We start from the raw sequence: 8,559 nt of genomic DNA, 5'->3' as shown, positions 1-8,559 counted from the left end.
TTGAGTTCTGCTTGGTGGGACAGAACACTAGTCTCTAGATCCAGATTTCTGGAAAGCTGAGTTCTGCTCCATGGGACTAGATATGAGCTAGAACATGCACCATGTGGGCCCAGATTCTTGGAAAGCTGATTCCAAAGAGTAAGTCCTGACATGGGACAGAACAAGGGCTATTAAGACCCAGAATCCTGAGAATCTGATTTCTGCTCAACAGGTCCTCCTATGAGACAGAATGGGCGCTGTGTGGACTCAGATTCCTTTGAAGTTGACTTCTCCTTGTCAGATTAAAATATAGGGTGGAACCTAGGATGTTTGGAACCAGATTTTCAAGATGCTGGGTTCTGCTCAACAGGTCCCAGTACACGATGGAATATTTGCCATGTAACAGTGGAAAAGAGTGTAACACCTTCTGTGGAGATGGTGTCATCCTCCTTCCCAGTTTCTGTTTTCCTCTCCAGAAAATAGTTGTGCCAGGACCTAGAGGGGCAATTTAGACCATTTCTGTGTACACTGCTTTTCGCTCTAGTGACCTGCACAACTGGAAAACTCAGAATTCCCCATTCTCTGAGCCACCATGTGCTCAGAGATTGACTTGGGTGAATCGGTATTTAAGATTCAACCCCCTAACTGGATCGACTGCCAGCAATTTCTCTATACTTTATTTACTTCAGGGAAGAGAGAATATGCAAAGGGCAGAAGATCATGTAAATGCTGAAGGGTCAGGAACACCATAGGAAGCTACCGACAAGTTGAGCCATACCCGGTCCCCAAGAAGCACCAAATTTGGATTCCAAACAGGTGATGGGATTAAGATCACCATGCAGCCTTTTTGAAAGGATTTTGTGCAGCAGTCCACCAACCCAAAAATTTGCAAAAGGTAGCAGAGATACACTAGGTGACTGGTAAGATGCCCTCTTCTTGCCTTGAGTACCTGTGGGAGACAGTATGTTCACATCATGTGATCTGTAGATGCGGGGGATGCACACATATTTAACATGTATGCTGTTACTCAATCAGTGCGTCACATCTGCTGTCCATTTCAATTTGCTGAAATGACTGTAGTTCAGTTAGTAGAGGTGGCCCAGAAGGTTTGGAATAACAGAGAAGACAGAAAGTGGAAAACCCAGGAATAACAGGGGAAACTGAGGCGAGCAACTCATAAGAAGGAAATACAGATAGGGTCAGGAAGTGAGAAAGGGGATGGAAAGTGATCTCACGAAGGAAAGAGTCCTGTTCCTTTGGATGGAAACCAGTGCGCTTCCTGTAAGCAGAAGGGGCACCTCAAGGGGGAGTGTCCACAGTTGCTAAAGAAAGAGAAGGAAGTGCTTCTGGTGGAAGCAAAGAAAGTCCAGACTGATAGAGTCGTGCATCTCTTTCTTGCTCCATGGGAACCCATGCTAACCATGACTGTTGGAGGAAATTTTGTTAAACTCCTTGTGGACACAGGAGATGACTTACTCAGTGACCACACTTCTAAGCAAGACGGTTAACGTACATGGCTAAATCTGCCAAAGCTCATTTTATTCTTTTTATGAGCCTCGTCAATTTGGAGTTGGACAAGTGGACAGCTCCTTTGTGCTTGTGCCTGCCTGTCCTTTCCTCCTTCAGGGCCCAGACTTTCTTCACAAGCTGTGAGCTCAGATTTCTGTCACAATATCAGAATCCATCCTGACTACCAGAGGAAAGTGTTCCTCTGCTGAAGTTCAGGGTTCAGTTGTAATCATTCCTTTACAGCAAGAGTTAAACTAGAAGGGACCCTCGTTGGTGGCCCTGAACTCCCCTCTTGGAATCAACAATCTCCTCTGATTTGGACAAAAGAAAACCCGCCAGTTTTGCCAGTTCCTGTACCTCCATCATGGGAGAAGTGGTGCAGTATGCTAAAGCAGTGCATTTAAGAGAATATCCAGGTATATTGGGGCACGCTGGGGGTTAACCCCACACAGAGTGGTTATTTGAGACAGGGATATTTTAAAAAGTCAGTCCCTCGGAAGATGCCTTTCCTGTTGGTCCAAAAATCCATAATCAATGTAGACAGACCAGTCCAGGATGTTAGGGCTGTGACTAACTCCACAGTTTCAAATCCATATTTAGTTCTTAGTCTGCTCCCACCTAGCCAGACTTGGTATATTGTATTAGACTTGAAGGATGAATTATTTGTATTCATCTGTCAGCAGATTCCCATGAAATATCTGCTTTTAAATAAGGGAAACTTGAGAGAGGATTAAAATATCAGTTCACATGGGCAAGGCTCCCCCAGGGATTCAAAAACTCCCCAACAATACTTGGGGAAGCCTGGTCCAGAGATCTATCCATTTAAGCCAAGAAAGCCCTGAAACTCCCTATTACAGTATGTAGATGGCTTGCTTCTGGTCCCTGAAATGTATGAACTATGCCAAGAAAAGACAAAGAAAATTCTGGGATATCTCCAGGAAAACAGGTATCAGATTTCAAAGAAAAAGGTACAAGTTTGTGTGCAAACTGTCAAAATTGTGGAGTTTGGACTGAACAATGGAACACAGGCCCTGTAAGCTTCACGAATTCAGACCATCCAGGATATGAGGGCTCCCATTATCAAGAAAGGATTAGGGGACCTGTCACTGCTGCCCCTTGGACCCAATCAATTACCATGCTGCTTCCATCAGGATCCTGGACAGGGATGTCTTGTAGATCTAGCCAGCTGAATATTTCACCTTTACTACTGAAGCATGGTCCTGATTAGGTGACTCTAAGGATGAGGGCAAAAGAGACACAGGGTTAGTCTTCAAGGTCCTAATGTGAGTCTAGAATCCTCCAAGGAGGCCACCTTGTGCTGCGTTAATCTTGTTCCTGAGAGCCAATACCCGCCAGGCACTCTTAGCAGAGTCTCTACTGTGGTGAGCTACATTTTTCAAATACTGTCCTGAGCAAATTGTCTGTTTCCTTTACTATGTCACTGTGGCAGCATTGAAGCATGGTCAGGAGGGCCCCCCAGCTGATGCTGGTTCTAGCTTTTTAGATGAGCAGGTGACAGGTCTCTTCCAAAGTCACAAGATTTCTGTTAAGATACCTTGAGCAGTGCCTCCTTTAACATGAAGGGATGAACAACATCAGAGGTTTTGTGATGTCAGGCAGAGTTTAGGGCAGAGATGCTTACAGTTTTTCTTTCAAATCCTCAAATCCTACTCATCATTCAGGATTTCATTTCAAGGAGGAAGTATTTCCTCTTCTTTAAGGACTCATGAAGAGGCTTCACAATAGTTACAAAGTTATGCACCCAAAGCCAATGGGGTTTTCAAAAGAAAGCAACTCTCCATTTGAAGATACTGAGTTTGAATTTCTTGAGCTAAATCCCAAAGGGTGGAAACAAACTGTAATTGCTAATCTTGGTGTACACCTTGTTGGCTTAGGTGGAAGCACTTCCCAGAAGACAGATACACTTAGTTAACTGAACAGAGACATGAGGAACTTGATTATACCCCAGTACGGCTCCCCATAGTGAAGAGTTCAGAGGGTGGACCCGCTTTCGTGAGTCAAGTGAGCCAAGGTGTGGCGATGACCTTAGGGCTTGTCTGGAAGCTAAATATAGCCCATTGACCTCAGAGTTCTGGACGGGTAAAAAGATAAAACTGGACTCTTAAGAACACCTTGGCAAAACTCTTCCAAGAAATGGGAGCTAGCTGTACTCTTAAGATCACAGTGTACCCCAGGGCAGTATGGGCTCACTCTCTTAGAGATAATGTTTAGGAGACCTTTTCCACCTATACCACTAACTCAGTCACCACAGGAGATTGCAAACTGCGATCTGTGTCAGCAAGTGAAAGTGCTGCACCCAACATTAAAGGACTCTCAACAAACTGCTACTGTGAAATCCCCTTCTTATGCATTCTCCAACCCCATAGGTTCAAACCTGGTGACACAAACAAACCTTGTTTGTTTTTTAAAGAAAGACTAAACAGAAGAGTAAATGGATAGATATAATACAGACTTTCAAAGAAAAAAATAAACAGTAAGAAATCACTAGTTGATGTTTACATATCGTCCTCCTACAAACAGTTGTTCAAGATACAAAAGTGGAACATATAAGTGGGAATTCAAACAGTGAGATTGCAAATAGTTCCACGCAACTGTCCAACAAAAACTTAGTAATACAGTTATCAATCCTATACACTTAAACATACATGCAGATATCCAGATCTTCATTTATATTGAGATTAAACAAATCAAAGCAGATTAAAATCACTCTGGACAAAGAATAATAGTATTGCTGGATTTCACATTATGACACTCCGGGATCAGCACTGAGTACTGTAGTAACACAATATTTGTTAAACAAAACATTTTTTAATGTTAAACAAAATATTTGTTCATTTTATCATGTGTCATAAGATCAGTTCTTGTAAACTGTTCATAGGTTCTACGCATGCATGAGTCTTAACATGTATTTCTATCCTTTCTATATTAAAGGGAGAAACAGAACAAAGCAGGACAGAACTAAACATATTCCTATAGATACATAAAATGAAAAAGACATACAAAATCACTGTACAAGGAGTTCTCCCATGGTTACTGTGCTATCTCTTGTTATCTTCAATAGAATTGGCTATAACTTCAGATACAGCACAATTGAATATATCAGTATATAACAGTATTAGTAGAAACACAAATTTGTAAATAGTGTTAAACTGCAAAAACAGGTAGTAATCAAACCAGAATGGGTATCATATCGAATTTTGTCATTTCAGTGTAGAGAAGGTTCGGAACCACTTAGGTAAATAGCAGGTTGCCCCCCGCCAATTTAAAACTGAGGGTGTTGGTGAGACCCAAAAATGCACAGTATTCCCTGAGAGAGTGAAACGGGAGGAATAGTCTTTAAAAAAGACAGCAGAAGATATTATTAATAGGGCATCAGGAATCAAAACCCATATTACTCGCACTGCTCTGCTTAGATAGAACTCATTCTGTCCCTGTTTGTTTACAAACACTAGATCTGAGTGCACAGACAGCTATCCTAAAAAATGTGAGGATATAACACAGTAATCATCTTTAATTTCCTATTAATTTAACCTGGAGCCCTGTATGACTTACACTGTTTTATCGTGACTGATCTTAGTTAAATCTGGTTTGTTTGATTGCTGTTTGTTATCGACAGATTTTATTCAAAACTGATATGATTGATAGTATCAAGTCTGAGAGTATAGACAGCCATACTGAAAAAGGTGACACAATTTTAGTTAAATCTTGGAAAAAGGAGACAACCCCAACTATGGTGGGAGGGCCCTCATAAAGTTGTAGCAACCATGCCCACTGCTTTAAATCTTTCAGGTTTTATGACATAGATCCATCACTCTAGGTTCAAGAAGTGGACATCTGGGTTGCAGATGATGACTGACTCACCATCATTGCCTGGGACCTCGCCTCCACCTGAACCCTGTCTACCACAATGCTCTCAGAGACCACAGCACAAGGACAAAGGGGAATGTCACAGCTTAGACTGGAAGGCCAACCCAGATGACATAGGACCCCTAAAATTCACACTGAGGATGCAATGGACGCAGATCACTGCCCTCAGCACCCCAGAAGCTGATGAGTCAATGCACAGCTGAAGATTGAGTGGACACCACACACCAGGCCATCAGTAAACTTGATGTACTGCTGTCTCAGTGAATTCCTGGCCCTTTCTCTCAGTGTTGCTCTTGTTTCATGTTGTGCTGCAGACTGTACACCCAGAGGACGGGGGACTGTAGAAAATGTTGTTTTTGTTCTTCTCTATCTAGTTGTAGTCACTAGCCTAAGCACCGTGAACTGTTTAAAATGATTTTTCTAGGCCACTTCAACTTCCTGTGGCCGTGCCTAAGGATGACCACCTGGGCTTCTGATTTCCTGCTTCTCATCTTGATGATGAGGTTGGATTTTGTCAGTTCACAAATAAGAACAATCAGCCCTGATGAACTTGGGGAGCTCGTCTGCATTTACACCTTTTAGTTTCTTCCAGTGAGCTCATGACCTCTGCACTCCCCACTGGTGGTGAGACAGAGGGTCCATGGTGGCTTCCCTGAATGTAAGGTATAAGATACAGCATTTAATAGGGATAATCTAAATAGCATCGTGAACCTGGTAATTCATGGATTGTGCATATGTCCAAAGGTGGAAAAGGATTATTGTAACAATGAAAGAAAAGTGTACTGTCCCCCTGGGGTTATGAGACCATAGGACTCCAGAGAGGATTACATGATGGATCAGACTCAGTAAATAGAACAATGGACCCCAATCTTTTGACTCACTACTAGGTGCAGAATGACTACTTAATTCAGATGTATAGAGAAAAGCAAGAAGGTTGAAGACCTGGGTAACCAGACTGGTTCTGTTTGCAGGTTAGAATCATACTCAAGGAAATTAATAATTCATTTTGGTCAACAGGGCTTATTTGGGGCGTTATTTGCTCATGTAAAGTGTACAGGATGAAGAGACTTGGGGCTTCTTTTCTGCACATGAAGGGTGGAGGTGATGCCTCAAAAGCCTCCTGCACATTCTCATGAATTCCCCCATGAGCTGCACAGTCCTGAAGGCCCAAGACCAAAGATATTTCCTGAGTACCCCCCAAAAGTAACATCTCATCCCCAGTAGATGCTCAGATTGATACACAGGAGGTGAACACAAAGTCTGGCGTTTACCAGATGCTTAATGAGACTCACCATCCTCTAACAATGTCAGACCCCACCATGGCCAAGAGCTGTTGGATGTTTTTAAGACCAACTCCTATATTTTATGAAGCCATAGCTTCCTCAAACACAGTTGTAGCAGGTCAAATACTCTGCTCCTCTCCAGAATAAGAAGAACCCTTAACTTTGCTCATGACAGCGACTGTTTATGGATGAGGATTTCGTGGATTACAATGTGACAAACAGATTGTATGCAACAAGACCAGGTCACAAGTTTCCATCTACTGGGTACCACATGGATTGTGGATGTTCCATACAAATAGATTTTTCAAATATCTAAAACATAGATAAGAATTCACTGAGTGGAACCCCTGCAGCCTGATGATGATCATCCTCAGGGTGACACTCTCCAGGAGGACCCGTGGATGCCTTTTTGTAGACCACCAGACTTGACACAGTGAGCTTCTGTCTTGTCAGTACTGGTCAGGGCAAGCATATCTGGGGCACCCAGGATCAGTGCAGAAGCAACAGCTCATTCAGAAAAGAGTCCATAATCTTCACCGATCAACCTACAACACAGAACAGAGCATGAGGGGGAGGCAACAGGTAGTTAAGCAGCTTCTTAACCAGGTGAACTCTCTGGCACACATAGTTCTACAGACCAGAAGAGGACTTAACCTATTTTTCATGGTACAAGGAGAACTTTGGGCTGCTGCAGGAGGGGTGCCGCTTTCTATGCAAATGATGCAGGGTTGACCATAAAACACTTTGCGCAGATTAGAGTGAGAAGCAAAGAGCTGGAAAAATCACAGTATGGCACTCAAGAAGATGTGATAAAGTGTTCAGCTGGAGCCCAGGACCAGCCGCTATCCTTGCAGGAGTCACAGGACGAAAAGTCAGAGTGAAACTGGTCCTCAGTTTGGAGCCGTGCTTGCTTAACTGGATAACAGATAGGATTCAAAGCACTTTAAAGCAGGTACACACACATGGCAGTATTGGCCAACGTTGCTATTAGTTGGCCCAGTTATGAATCACTGCCTTTGAAGGAATATATGTTATATATATCACATATAAGGAATATATGTGATATATATATATATATATATATATATATATATAGTTATCTGTCTTATCTTTGTATATCTATCTATATTTATATATCTATGTCTATCTCTTATCTGTCTTATTTGTATCTATATCTATGTATGTGTATATCTATCTCTATCTCTATCTATCTCTATCCATATCTATCTATATATCCTAGCGAAGAAACATATGTCCTCAAAGGGGAAACGTGAGGGTATTTGTAATCCTCACTATTTGCTTATTTCTCTTTGAAACCCCCAAGCCCTAGTCTTGAAAACTGCACTTATTTTATGGCCTATAGATTATAGTTTAGATGCTTAGCTACAAATTAGACTTCAATCACAAGTGAACTTTGACCAAGTCCCCAAAAGCCTCCTCCTCTCCCCTTACTGGCCATTAAAACTATAAAAAGGTGAATCAAAGGAATTTATCTCAAGGAGACTAAACTTCCTGGTGCCTACAGTATGATGGTCAGTAATGTAAGAAGTTGGATGTTTTGCAACAAAAAATATGCTGCAAAAATGTGGTATTCATGGTAACCCAATGATCTTGTGAACTTATACAGGGGTATATAACAGAAAATTTAAAATGAACTGAGGTCCAGCAGCAGCCCTAAGGGTCTAAACCAACTGAGTACTGCAAAATTGGAAACAAATCCCACTTGGCTGTCGAATCTCGGTGTCCATGAGTAATTTTCTGGAACATACAGAGCCAAAACATCTCAAAACGAGTTTTCAAATGCAATTTTATAATGAAAATTAAATAAATAATGAAATATTCTATTTGTGACAAAATGTTGAAAATAGTACCCTAATATTGATTTGGGGAGGAATATTAT

The sequence above is a fragment of the Cavia porcellus genome, unplaced genomic scaffold, assembly GCF_034190915.1.
Source record: "Cavia porcellus strain 051 isolate PalLab524CR breed Dunkin Hartley unplaced genomic scaffold, mCavPor4.1 scaffold_33, whole genome shotgun sequence".
In the NCBI taxonomy this organism is placed as follows: domain Eukaryota; kingdom Metazoa; phylum Chordata; class Mammalia; order Rodentia; family Caviidae; genus Cavia; species Cavia porcellus.
The sequence above is the reverse complement of the archived record's forward strand: the minus strand, read 5'-3'. Positions refer to the sequence as shown.